This window comes from Perca fluviatilis, chromosome 9 (genome assembly GCF_010015445.1).
Source record: "Perca fluviatilis chromosome 9, GENO_Pfluv_1.0, whole genome shotgun sequence".
NCBI lineage: Eukaryota > Metazoa > Chordata > Actinopteri > Perciformes > Percidae > Perca > Perca fluviatilis.
The window spans coordinates 1,137,893-1,153,436 of record NC_053120.1 but is presented as its reverse complement, the minus strand read 5'-3'; positions in this window follow the sequence as shown (position 1 = coordinate 1,153,436).

Below are 15,544 nucleotides of genomic sequence, written 5' to 3'. Positions count from 1 at the left end.
TCAGATTGCCTGTCAAAATTGTAGCGTCATAATAATCAATAATCCAAGTGTGTGTTGTCACTCTGAAGATGCATATAAGCCTGGTGTTCTGTTCACTCATTGGAGAAACTGACTCCACACTGGGCTGCAGCCTTTTGTGAAATCATGTTGCTCCTATATTTGCAAATATATATATATATATATATATATATATATATATATATATATATTAGGGCCGGGACTTTAACGCGTTAATTAAGATTAATTAATTACAGACTTTAATGCGTTAATTAATTACACAAAAAAATAATTTTTACGCATTTTAATCACACTTATTTTTGCACCGCGGGACATTTCTCACTGGATGAGTTTCGGCGGACCGATTATACTGGCGCACCAACTAGCCTTCATGACTTCAGACAACAACAAACCACGTTGAACATGAACGAAGAAGCTGACGAGACCGTTTTGGTTGGCCCCGCGGATGGGACATTTTGTTATAAAAAACGAACGGATCGAAGCGTCGATAAGAGAGCATGGTTGTGTGCAAGCTACGCAACAAGGAATTCGCACATCACCGCAGCACATCGAGCCATTTAGCAGCTAGCGTGGACGTTAACCCGACTCCGAGTACAAGGATCTAGAGCCCTGCAAGCCGCCTATGTAAGTGGCCTGATGTTTATACTTGCTTTGTGCGCTGGTGTGTGCGTTGAGCCGCATGTGTGTGTGTGTGGGGAGTGTGTGTGTGTGGGGAGTGTGTGGTAGAGGGAGAAGTGAGAGAGTGCCGGCGATCGGAGCGAGTAGCGACTCTAGAGTCATAGTGACAGAAACAAAGTGTCTCCCCTGTGTTTTCTGACCACGGTGGGGAATCTGTAGCAGGAAAAGTTAACCCTCTCCTTGATTTCATGTTGTTTATGGAGAAGGTGTGACGTGTGAGTGTTTGCATGTGTAGGAGAGACAGCGCGCATCAGAGAGCGCGCGTCAGAGAGAGCTTAAAGTGATCGATGTTGGTCTAGGGTCGGGCCGGGTTCGGGCTGAAAAAATTGCAGGCGTTGTCGGGCTGCGGTCGGGTAGGGCTTGAACACCACGGGCCAGGGCAGGGTTAGGGCTGGAGTTTTTGGCCCGTGCAGGACTCTACAAGGATCCACACCCAACCTACACTCCACCAGATGACTGGTTTAAGGACCAGGGTAACTAAGTCTGAATGTACTTGAAAGTATTGTGTTTTACTAAAGAAGGTCTACCTACCTATAGGCTACCTGAATTTTTGAAATGTACTATATTTCTAAATATGCTATTGCTACACTTAATGGCAAAAATTGCACTGGTCTGCTGGACTTGGTTGAACAAAAATAAACAATATTTTGTTGCTTAAGCTTATGTATTTAGTCATTCAATGGTATACTAAAAATCCATGTGAAAAAAATTACTTCTCACTGTTCTCAGGTCAAATATTTATGCAATTAAAATGCGATTAATTTCGATTAATTAATTACAAAGCCTGTAATTAATTAGATAAATTTTTTTAATCGAGTCCCGGCCCTAATATATATATATATATATATATATATATATATATACATATATATATATAATCTATATAATCTATTACTACCTGATGTATCAGAGTAATCTGTTACTACCTGATGTACTAAAGTAATCTGTTACTACCTGATGAATAAATCCTTTTGAATAAAACAGTTCAACTCTTAACAACGCGTGGTCTCGTGTTTCTTATTATTTGGAGGAGCTATGAGCTGATTCATGACTCAGCACTTTTCTCACATTAAAGCAGCTCAACGTGTTTTACAGTCTGACAGTCAGAGCTCAACACTAACGAGACATACAGCAGATTAATATGATCATATGAAGAGAATGAAAACTATAAAAATAGAACCAAACCAGAAGATTTCCATCAGAAGATGTTAGAAACCCTAAGGAGCTGAACTGGTTGGAGGCTGGAAGGTGGGAGGAGGAGGTGAAGAGATGAGAAAAGGAGGCTGAAAGGTGTGAGGAGAAGGTGAAGAGGAGAGAAAAGGAGGCTGAAAGGTGGGAGGAGAAGGTGAAGAGGAGAGAAAAGGAGGCTGAAAGGTGGGAGGAGAAGGTGAAGAGGAGAGAAAAGGAGGCTGAAAGGTGGGAGGAGAAGGTGAAGAGGAGAGAAAAGGAGGCTGAAAGGTGGGAGGAGAAGGTGAAGAGGAGAGAAAAGGAGGCTGAAAGGTGGGAGGAGAAGGTGAAGAGGAGAGAAAAGGAGGCTGAAAGGTGGGAGGAGAAGGTGAAGAGGAGAGAAAAGGAGGCTGAAAGGTGTGAGGAGAAGGTGAAGAGGAGAGAAAAGGAGGCTGAAAGGTGGGAGGAGAAGGTGAAGAGGTGAGAAAAGGAGGCTGAAAGGTGGGAGGAGAAGGTGAAGAGGTGAGAAAAGTTATCATTTACATTCTTCTGTCTTCTTAATATTAATACTGCAAAATAATCTGTTCACATTCGTATCGCGAGTCAAGCTCTACCGATTCAAAATCAATTCATATTTTATTTATTGTTTCTGTTTTGTAATGGCGTGTATACCATAGCTGCCAACACTCCCGATGTTCCCGGGTTTCTCCCGTGTTTTAGCCCTCTCTCCCTGACCCCCTCCCAGAAACTCTGGGGTCATGTGACCCAGAGGACAGAGAAGAAGACCACAGATAGGAGAAGAGGAGGAATATTACGGAGGAAAAGTTGTAAAAACTTCAGAGAAAGGTTGGGTTTAAATTTATAACTTTACCAGTTCCAGTTCCAGTCTGGACCTTCACACCAAACCAAACGTGTTTGATATTCTCCTCAGTTTGAAGTCCTCTAGTCTGAAGACATTATGACAGAATAATAATAAAACTGCTGATTAATTAGCATAACCAATGTGGTATATAAACATTAAACTGCTGATTAATTAGCATAACCAACATGGTATATAAACATAAAACTGCCGATTAATTATCATAACCAACGTGGAATATAAACATAAAACTGCTGATTAATTATCATAACCAACGTGCTATATAAACATAAAACTGCTGATTAATTATCATAACCAACATGGTATATAAACATTAAACTGCTGATTAATTTGCATAACCAACAAGGTATATAAACATTAAACTGCTGATTAATTTGCATAACCAACGTGGTATATAAACATTAAACTGCTGATTAATTTGGGAAGATACTGGAGTTCCCTATTCAGAGGGTGTAGACTATCTTCTTTGATAGCCATAGCTAGCCGCTGTAGTTGTTTAGCATACAGGGATGTGGGGTGCAGCTGGGGCTCCCCAATCAGCTTACTTGCCCATTTTACAATGTGGTTTAGGCGATTTTTTTGTGCTTGACTGAGACACAACCAAACCACGCCACTAGGGAGAAAGACATAATAGTTTCGATAAAAGCATGATAGAATGATGTCATCATGGTCTTGTCTATATGAAAATGGTACAATTTTCTCAAGGCGAGAGCTGGTAGAGGGGGAGGGACAGCGATTCAGTTCACACAGGCATTGCACGGTGAACAAATTCATTTTGACTTCATAACAACCTTTGAATTTGTTGCAGCAGTTCTGCAACATGAGGAATGGGACGAACCTGTCATTATTATTAATGTGTATCACAGACCGAAGTACAACTTGACCCAATTTTGTGCATTCCTGGATGAGTTTCCAACACTGTTGGATGAGGTTCTCAAAAACTACAACAGCATCATTGTGACCGGTGACTTCAATATCTGGGTTGATGTTGAGAACAGGTCCTCTACTGATGAGTTTGATTAGCTTTTGTTGATTAACAATCTGGACCAACATGTACAGGAGCCAACACACCAGGCAGGTCAATTTCTGGATCTGGTGATCACCAGAAATGTCGAAATCTTTGATCTCTTTGTCTTGGATGACGGAATATCAGATCATTACACAGTTTATTTCAACGCAAGGCCAGTGTCAAAAGATACAAGGGAGAAAACCAAAGAAAGAATGGAACAGGACGAGCAGGCGAAACGATTCAAAAAGAAGGAAGAATAGAAAGTTTATCAGGCTTAGAAAAATAGAGCAACTTCAACAGTATTATTGCAAATTTGGGATACAAATATTGCTTTGATTAGTTCCAATCCGTTCATAATTGTTAAAAATGTATGACTCCTTTAAATGAAAGTAGCCTAGCTAATGTTAAAGTAAGGTTGAGAAATCAAGTCCAAGAGGACGTTTGGTGTCTCATCTGTCTCATCAGAGATTTCTTTAGATCTGACTGAACGGTAGAAATCCAGCTATTAAAGATCTGAATGGTCATTGTCAAGATAAAGTTTGTTAGTGTTTTGGGCCGTTGCAACGACAGTCGTAATGATCATCTGGGACACCCGAGGCCAAGTCTGAATGACCATTGTTGGTGTTCTCACATAAGGCCAAATGTGAACATTTGTTTAGTCCACGTGTCAAACTTAAGGCCCGCGGGCCAAATCTGTCCCCTCGCAGATTTTGATCCAGCCCGCATATCAATTTTAGTTTACAATACATTTTGGCCCACCTAGTTTTTGTCGTATTTTCCTCGTTTTTGGCACTTTTTCCAAAGTTTTTGGGCGCTTTCTTCTATAATGGCTAATGACTTTATGTCAACCAAAACTGTGAGTGAGTAGACTAAATGAGACATGCAATAATACAGTCAAAGATATTTAACTTTTTGGATTAAATAAAAGCATGTCAATAGACCCTTCATGTCTGGCCCTTGATGTGATTCTCGTTCTCCAGTGTAGCCCTCAGTGAAGTTGAGTCTGACAGCCCTGGTTTAGTCGGTGACATTAATTATCATGAATTCAGTTAGGTTAAGGTTAGGGAAAGGTATATATAGGTCTATGTTTAGAGTTATTTATGTTCGTCAGAAAAGGGTAAAGTTGTGTTTGAACAAATGAGCAGTGTTGCCATAGTTACCTGATTCACTCTGAAGGATTTTTGTTTCTGAGGTATTACTTCATATTGTTAGACTTTACTTTGTGCACAATTTGCTTATGCATTCTGAAATTTACTTTGGATGCTGTTCACACAGAACTTTTCACTGGAAAATATGTTAAAAAATTTGCCCTTCTCTTAACTTTCTCAAAATGTCCAGTTGCCAAATAAACTAACAATAATACAAAGAGCTGACACAAGTGTGTAATGCTTTACAGTGTGAATATTAAACATGATTATGGTAATGTAATCCACACTTTAGAGTAATTATTGTAATCATAACTTCATTAGGCTCCTGATTTTGAGTGTAATCTGCTGCTTAGTCACCAGATGGCAGCAGAGATCATTCTGTCAGATTCATCTACAGACCATCAAACTTGAAGACTGGCAATACAAATGTTAAAAACTATGTTAATAATGTTATTAACATAGTCTTTGATTCAAATATACAAAATGAAAACCTTCACCGTGTTTTTGTTGCCAGGGGCCAATATACAGGAGACTGAAAAAAACAGTAAAGAGCTAAATAAAGTATTTTTTAAGTAGGGATGGGGGAATTAAGTCTTTTGGAGAATTTGGGGCTAAAAACATAGCAAACACACTGGCGTTAGTCCAGCATCTCCACTGTAGTCAGTATATGCTGACCAACAGGTGTTGACTAAAAAAGACTGTTCCTCCGTAGATTTGTGTTTCCTGCTACTTGCGATCTAATTGGAGACAAACATCTCCATCTTCATCCACGTATCCGGGGTCGGGTAGCGGGGGGAGCAGCTCCAGCAGGGGACCCCAAACTTCCCTTTCCCGAGCAACATTAACCAGCTCCGACTGGGGGATCCCGAGGCGTTCCCAGGCCAGGTTGGAGATATAATCCCTCCACCTAGTCCTGGGTCTTCCCCGAGGCCTCCTCCCAGCTGGACGTACCTGGAACACCTCCCTAGGGAGGCGCCCAGGGGGCATCCTTACCAGATGCCCGAACCACCTCAACTGGCTCCTTTCGACGCAAAGGAGCAAAGGCTCTACTCCGAGCTCCTCACGGATGACTGAGCTTCTCACCCTATCTCTAAGGGAGACGCCAGCCACCCTCCTGAGGAAACCCATTTCGGCCGCTTGTACCCTGGAGACAAACAGACAATCAGAATTGACCTTTAATTCTCCGATTGGTTAGTTTTGTGGCTAGGGTTGGGTACCAAAACTCGGTGCCAATAGGGAACCGGTGCCGACGTAAACGGTAGTAACGAGACCGAATAAGAATGAAAGTTTTGGTGCCTCATTTCGGTGCTCGACTTTACACTACACCTGACAGCATGTAACGTTAGCCTACCTTTAGCTAGCAGCTGGATTAAACACCGGTAAAATGCTGACAGCTAACGTTAAACAGTGTAAAGTGTGACTGTATTTCACTGTGGAGGACTTCAACAGCGGGATGTAACAGTCTGCACTGCAGCGCAGCAGCTGCCGTTGTCGGAATTCATAGATATATGTTTATATCTATGGTCGGAATTAAACAACACAGACGGTGCGTTCACTTGCAGCTGCCGTTGTCGGAATTAAACAACACAGACGGTGCATTCACTTGCAGCTGCCGTTGTCGGAATTAAACAACACAGACGGTGCGTTCACTTGCAGCTGCCGTTGTCGGAATTAAACAACACAGACGGTGCATTCTCTTAAAACGGGTAACCTCGTGATGCATTCAGAGTAATTGTAAAATTTTCCCATCTGGGGTTCAACAGCAATTTACTGGTGAAATAAGTTATTGTTATTGTTATTACATTATTATTAAATCTTTAATTTTGACCATGGCCTTAGCAATAAACAAGTCACTGACTGTTGTTTACTACCCTTATTTTTTTTCTTCTTCTTCTTTTTTTTTAACTTTATTGAAAAGTACCGGTTCAGGCACCGTTTAGGCACCGGAACAATTTTAAAAGTATCGATTTAGCACCGGAACCGAAAAAAAAAAAACGATACCCAACCCTATTTGTGGCACACTTGTAACGCTGTGAAAATTTGTATCGAGTGTATCAGAGTTGAGTGCAGAGGTTGAGAGTGAGGGAGCCGTGACCAGAGGGCTGCAGCATCTACCTCCTCTCAGAGAAAGAGTTTTGAGAGTGCACGATAGCAAACTTGCAAATACATTTATTAAGCACGGAATAGGTTTATTTTTGCTCAAACAAAGTTATTTTTTGCGAGTGTTAATTTCTGTTCAAAATGTAATGTAATATGCTTGCAAAATATAGTTCTCTGTGCTCAAAACATAGTTACTCACTCAGGAATGAGACACATGTATAACACCATAAACATCAAGTCTGATGTGATGACTAATGGGAATTTTAGCATTTTTCACATTTTAAGTTAGTGGTAAAGAATAAAAAAAATTGTTTGCTAAATGAGCAGAAGAACTCATCAAACTACTGTCTACAACTGCATTTAAAACAGCCCTAAATGAGGAGCCAAGGTAAGAGTCTGTACAGACATGTATTTTTACATAAATTAACAGTAAATCAGACAAAACATCCACATATAACTGTCACAATTTTGTTTACATGATTGGCAATCACAGATTTACTTTATTGACGGTTTAGATACATGTTCATGTATTGTGTGTTCATGTATTTTCCTTGGAGCTGTCTGATATATTGAACATTAATCATGTATTATTACGTATTCATGATCAGGTTGTGGGAGGAGCTGTTGGAATGGCGTTTGCACTTCCTGAGGCGATCGACAACTGGAAAGACATGATCAAGAAGAATCATGTGACTGAAGTGAGCCAATCACTGAGAGATACAGCTGACGCTATTCTAAAGATGACCCGGACACTGAGGGGACAGTTTGACGACATTAAGTATGAAGTTTTCAGTTTAATAAAGTGTATTAAAGTGATTCCCCACCCAGATTATCACCTCTTATATTTAAAAGGTAACGTGTAAAAATAACATTCGAAGAATCACGTCTGCGGTAGAATCCAACTACACCTATTTGTACAGTTTGAAGCAAAATCAACATGAAAAAGAGACATTAGACCCAGAGCCCCAAACACTCCAGCAACCATCCAGCAACATCTCATGCCAACCATTTAACACTCAAAGGCAAAAGGGCTTTAATTCTTCAGATACCCCTACCTGTCATCATTTTGATATGCACCTTTCATAAAAAGGATGATTTTAACAGGAAAACAGGCTGCCTTACTGGATCCTTACTGATGGAGAGTTGTAATGTAAATTCTGAGGCCTCTGTACTCTCAGGGTCGCAGCTTTGAGATTTAACTACTCAATGCAATTTTCATCATAAAGAGTCAATGTTAGGGTGTGGTTGCACCATAATGAAATTATCAAGCTAACGTTAGCTAACAAGCCAGCAGCGGGCCGTTCGGTGGCTCCCACTGTAGCCGAGAGAAGAGATGACAGAGGGTTGTGTGTTCTTGCTGCTAGCACTGAGGGGCCCTTCTGCAAAACCAAAGCTATGTAAAATGTCCACCATAGGAACATGGTTACATAGCTTTAGCTTTGAACTCAGCAACATTTTAACCGTGCCTGGCTAAAATAAACACATGTAGGCCTAAATTACAATAACTAAACAGACTTATTAAGGAGTTAGTCGTTAGTTTTAATCCAAACCACCATCTTTTTCCTAAACTTAACTAGTTGTTTTGTGTGTTAAAGCTATGGGGTAGTTCCTGTCGCCCCGGTAAGGAATTTCGGTAGCACTGCATATTACGACTCGGTAATAAGATGGTAATAGCGGGGTAACAGTGAGATAATAAAGAGGTAATATATAGGTAATAACATGTACTTACCAAAGTAATAATGTGGTAATACATCACAGTAATAAGATGTAATACTGGGGTAATAAGGTGTAATAACAGATGTAATAACATGCAATTACCAATGTAATAAGTAAGAAAGGGTTTGACAATAACCATATGTATATCAAGGTAATGGTAATATACTTATATTTATATTCTAATAACGTGGTAATAATGGGGTAATATATGTTGATGTTTTCACAGTATTATAGGCTACTATCAGCGTAATACCTTCCACATTAGATAAAACTTCTTGGAATTTAAAATTGGTAATTACCATATTATAATGCTGAAATGTATCCACCTTTTATGTTCCAAACATTTCCCTTTTGTTTCAAGGTAATACTTTATGTTGATTTATGTTATTGATGTTTAATCTTGTGGCTTCTTACCTGGAAACACTTCTGGTAGTTTCTGTGTAACAACCATGAATCAGTCCCATAAAATGCAAAACTGCCTGTTTCTATTGTATTACATGGTAATATTAGATTAACAGAGGTGTAGCTATTACCTGGAAACGCTTCTGGTAGTTTCTGTGTAAAAACCATGAATCAGTACCTAAAAATGCAAAACTGCCTGTTTCTATTGTATTACATGGTAACCTTAGAATAACAGAGGTGCAGAGATTACCTGGAAATGCTTCTGGTAGTTTCCAGGTAATCTCTGCACCTCTATTATTCTAATATTACCATGAAATGTTTCTTTTCCTGCATGCATGTAACCCTGTGCAACCTGACCAGAAGCTTAACACCATCCACCATCAAGCACTGGAGACTGGGATTGTCGTAACTCAGTTTATTAAGAAAGGGTGAAACTGGGAAATGAAACACAATGACCAGTTGCTTACGTATTGATGAGTCACAAACATTATACAATCATAATTGTAAAAACAATATAACTACACAACACTGTAATGCAGCAGTATATACAGTAGCTAACATGTAACCTGAAATAAGGAAATACATAATGTATTGTTATACAGTGTACCGGTACATAGAATAACCTATATTGTTTATCTAAATAAACTAAAATACACTTACATGTAGCACAACCCAAGATAACAGTGGCAAACTAGCTTAATGAAGCATACTGATAGTCTAATATGAGCTATCAATCATCATCAGAAATATACATATTGCACATCAAACTTTCTGACAATAATTAACAAAGATATCAGAACAGTATGTCAGCATCTGTTTCACATACCGAGAATGCTACCAAAGGCATGGAACGTCGAAGATTGAAGCGGATTGTAAGGAGAGATAACATATGAGGCTGTCCTGCTCACGTTCAACTTCCTGACTGAAGTCCCATGGTGCAAATGTCCTACAGTTCTTAAAGGAACACACCCATGTGGAACAAACTACTGCCAGCAATGGGAGAAGAAAAACATGTAAGTGAACTAATGTCCTGATGGGGACAGAACAAAATGAAATAGAAACAGGTAATTATTTTGAAGCACTGATTCATGGTTGTTACACAAAAACTACCAGACATGTTTCCAGGTAAGAAGTCACAAGATTAAATATGTCATTTGTAAAGTATTACCTTGAAAAAAAAGGGAAATATTTGGAACATAAAGGGTGGATGAATTTCAGCATAATAATATTTAACAACTATTTTAAATTCATATATATTCAAATATTTTAAATTAATACTGTGAAACAACATATATTATCCCATTATTGTCATATTACAATATTAATATAACTATATTACCATTATCCTGATATATAGTATATAGTTTGTTCCACAAGTGTGTGTGTTCCTTTAAGAACTGTAGGACATTTGCACCATGGGACTTCAGTCAGGAAGTTGAACGTGAGCAGGACAGCCTCATGTGTTATCTCTCCATACAATCCGCTTCAATCTTCGACGTTCCATGCCTTTGGTAGCATTCTCGGTATGTGAAACAGATGCTGACATACTGTTCTGATATCTTTGTTAATTATTGTCAGAAAGTTTGATGTGCAATATGTATATTTTTGATGATGATTGATAGCTCATATTAGACTATCAGTACGCTTTATTAAGCTAGTTTGCCACTGTTATCTTGGGTTGTGCTACATGTAAGTGTATTTTAGTTTATTTAGATAAACAATATAGGTTATTCTATGTACACTGTATAACAATACATTATGTATTTCCTTTATTTCAGGTTACATGTTAGCTACTGTATATACTGCTGCATTACAGTGTTGTGTAGTTATATTGTTTTTACAATTCCATCCATCCATCCATCTTCGTCCGCTTATCCGGTATCGGGTCGCGGGGGGAGCAGCTCCAGCAGGGGGCCCCAAACTTCCCTTTCCCGGGCAACATTAACCAGCTCCGACTGGGGGATCCCGAGGCGTTCCCAGGCCAGGTTGGAGATACAATCCCTCCACCTAGTCCTGGGTCTTCCCCGAGGCCTCCGCCCAGCTGGACGTGCCTGGAACACCTGCCTAGGGAGGCGCCCAGGGGGCATCCTTACCAGATGCCCGAACCACCTCAAATTGTTTTTACAATTATGATTGTATAATGTTTGTGACTCATCAATACGTAAGCAACTGGTCATTGTGTTTCATTTCCCAGTTTCACCCTTTCTAAATAAACTGAGTTACGACAATCCCAGTCTCCAGTGCTTGATGGTGGATGGTGTTAAGCTTCTGGTCAGATTGCACAGGGTTACATGCATGCAGGAAAAGAAACATTTCATGGTAATATTAGAATAACAGAGGTGCAGAGATTTCCTGGAAACTACCAGAAGCATTTCAAGATAATCTCTGCACCGCTGTTATTCTAATATTACCATGTAATACAATAGAAACAGGCAGTTTTGCATTTTACGGTACTGATTCATGGTTTTTAGACAGAAACTACCAGAAGCGTTTCCAGGTAATAGCTACACCTCTGTTATTCTAATATTACCATGTAATACAATAGAAACAGGCAGTTTTGCATTTTACGGTACTGATTCATGGTTGTTACACAGAAACTACCAGAAGCGTTTCCAGGTAATAGCTACACCTCTGTTATTCTAATATTACCATGTAATACAATAGAAACAGGCAGTTTTGCATTTTACGGTACTGATTCATGGTTTTTACACAGAAACTACCAGAAGCGTTTCCAGGTAAGAAGCCACAAGATTAAACATCAATAACATAAATCAACATAAAGTATTACCTTGAAACAAAAGGGAAATGTTTGGAACATAAAAGGTGGATACATTTCAGCATTATAATATGGTAATTACCAATTTAAATTCCAAGAAGTTTTATCTAATTTGGAAGGTATTATGCTGATAGTAGCCTATAATACTGTGAAAACATCAACATTTATTACCCCATTATTACCACGTTATTAGAATATAAGTATAAGTATATTACCATTACCTAGATATACATATGGTTATTGTCAAACCCTTTCTTACTTATTACATTGGTAATTGCATGTTATTACATCTGTTACCTTATCAACTTATTACCCCAGTATTACATCTTATTACTGTGATGTATTACCACATTATTACTTTGGTAATTACATGTTATTACCTATATATTACCTCTTTATTATCTCACAGTTACCCCGCTATTACCATCTTATTACTTCCTGTTTCTTGTTACAGACAACCGACAACGGCAGACGCTTAACGTCTTGCGATTTTAAGTCCTCCACAACGAAATACAGTCACTAATTACACCGTTTAGCTGTATTTTAACCGGACCTGTCTGGCCGCAGTTTCTCCGTTGTTTGCAAAACTTTCCTCCGCTCCGTTAGCTAACGTCTAGGTATTTGTTGTGCTAACGGCTAGTTAGCCTGCCTGCTAGCGGGAGTTAAAGCGAACCACTCAGGATTTTGCCTCCTGGGAAATCTATTCTATATTTTGGTAGCAGTAACGGGCTATCCACAGCTTGCTAATACAAGCAGGAGCACCTGCATTGTATTTCGACTTGTGAAGGTTTTTAGGTTTTTAGGAGAAGGCCTCCATCAACGTTGCTACTAGCTAAACTAGCAAGCTACACGATGCCCCCCCTCAGCTGTTCCCCTGGCTGTGACTCGTGCCTCCTGTTCAGCCAGAAGATAGTGGAACTTGAAGCCAGAATATCGACTCTCCACCAGATCAAGGCAAGTGAAGAGTTCCTCGACTCCATTATCATTGGAAGTTCCCCTCACACATACACTGACGGATGTTTTGATTCCACTGTGCCCTGCAATACTCTCACCCCACCACGCACTAATACAACCTCTGTCCCTTGTTGTCTCTCCTCGGCTTCTGCCGAGGACCAGCCAGCTCTGCTGACCAGCTCCACTCCACACCAACCTGAGCCATGGGGGTGGCAAGCACCAGAGCAGGCGGTCAGGACAACGTCAGCCCCAGCCCAACCTCTACAACTAGAAAACCGCTACAGCATTCTGACGAACGACGGAGGAGTTCCCTTCTCTGCCACGCGTCCCCACGCAGCTCATCCTGGTCCATCCACACAGTCGACGCCCATTGAGGGCGGACTCCCCCCCCCGGACTCATCAACCTTCACGCTGGTCATCGGAAGCTCCATGGTAAGGGACCTCTGTATTCCCCTTCTCCCTAGCGGTCCCTCCAAGGTCTACTGCATCCCCGGTGCCAAGGTCCGTGACATCCAGCACAAACTTCCCGGCATCCCCGCCACGCCAAGTCGACAACATCGCGTGTGCATGTGGGCACAAACGACATCAGAGAGAGACGGTCGATAGGACTCCTGCAGAGACTTCACCACTCTCATCACCACCCTGATGGGCACAGGTACGGGATTGTCATCTCTGGGCCTCTACCTACCTACAGGAAGGGTGCGGAGAGATGGTCCAGACTGTTCTAGCTCCACACCTGGCTGGAACCACTCTGCACCTCCCTGGGCATTCCCTATGTCGACAACTTCAACTTGTTCTGGGAGATGCCCAACCTGCGTGAGCGTATGGTTTCCACCCAAACCGACACGGAGCCAGGATGCTATCTGACAACATAACGACCACACTGAAAGGCAAGTATTGACATTATGTTGAAAATATCACAGATTCATGTCCCCAGGTATTGATCCTGATAGCACTATACAAGTGGATGAATCTGAAAATGTTTTCTGTAGGATAACATGTAGTACTAGTATTATTCCAGTAACGTGTAGTACTAGTACTATTCCAGTAACATGTAGTACTAGTACTATTCCAATTATAATCAACAACAGACCACACAAAGTGGTGAATAGAGGGGCAATACTTAACAACCTAATTGGAATTAAAACTACCAATGCAATGATAGAAAAGGATAGGAAAATTAGATGTGGATTACTAAATATCAGATCTCTGTCTTCTAAAGCAGTACTAGTAAATGAATTGATATCTGATAATCAAATTGATCTATTCTGTCTTACTGAAACCTGGCTGGGCCATGAAGAATATGTTAGTCTAAATGAAGCCACCCCTCCCAGTCATATTAATACTCAAATTCCTAGAGGCTCAGGCCGAGGGGAGTGGCCAGCGCCATATTTGATTCAAGCCTGTTAATTAACCCTAAACCCAGACTGGATTATAACTCTTTTGAAAGTCTTGTTCTTAATCTTCAACATCCAACACGGAAATCAGAACAGCCAATAATATTTGTTGTTGTCTACCGAGCTCCAGGTCCGTATTCAGAATTTTTATCTGAATTCTCAGAGTTTTTATCATGTGTAGTCCTTAAATCAGACAAAGTACTTATTGTAGGTGATTTTAATATCCATGTGGACGTTGACAGCAATAGCCTTACTACTGCTTTCAACTCATTACTGGATTCAATCGGTTTCAGTCAGAGTGTGCACAAGGCGACGCACTGTTTTAACCACATCCTCGACCTTGTGCTGGCATATGGTATTGAAATCGAGGATTTAATAATATTTCCGCAGAATTCGGTATTATCAGATCATTTTTTAATTACTTTTGAATTCTTGCTTCCTGACCATACTAAACTAGATAATAGCTTCTTCACTAGATGCCTATCTGACAGTGCTATAGCTAAATTTAAGGAAGATATTCCAACAGCATTACACTCTATGTCGTGCCTTAACATAACAGAGGCCCTTTATGTTAACCTCAGTCCCTCTCAAATTGATACATTTGTAGACGGTGCTACGACTTGCCTACGGACGACCTTAGACTCTGTCGCTCCTCTCAAAAAGAGGACGATAAAGCAAAGGAAAATAGCTCCTTGGTATAACTCCCAAACTCGCAAATTAAAACAAATCTCGAGAAACCTCGAAAATAAGTGGCGCTCCACCAAAGTGGAAGAATCCCGTTTGGATTGGCAAGAAAGTCTCAAAACCTATAGGAAGGCCCTAAGAAAAGCCAGATCAGACTATTACTCTTCATTAATAGAAGAAAATAAGAACAACCCGAGGTTCCTTTTCAGCACTGTAGCCAGGCTGACCGATAGTCACAGCTCTACTGAGCCATCTATTCCTCTAGCACTGAGTAGTGATGACTTTATGAGCTTCTTTAATGATAAAATTATAACAATTAGAGATAAAATTCATCACCTTTCGCCCTTAACTTCTAACAGTTCATCTTTAAATGCAGGACCGCTAGAAAGAACGACTAGTCCCGACATATACTTAGACTGCTTTTATCCTATAGACCTTCAACAGTTAATGTTAAAGATATCCTCAGCTAAGCCATCTACCTGTCTCTTAGACCCCATCCCAACGAGGCTACTCAAAGAAGCGTTACCCGTGGTAAACTCTTCACTACTAGATATGATCAATATGTCTTTATTAAAAGGTTATGTACCGCAGTCATTTAAAATTGCTGTGATAAAA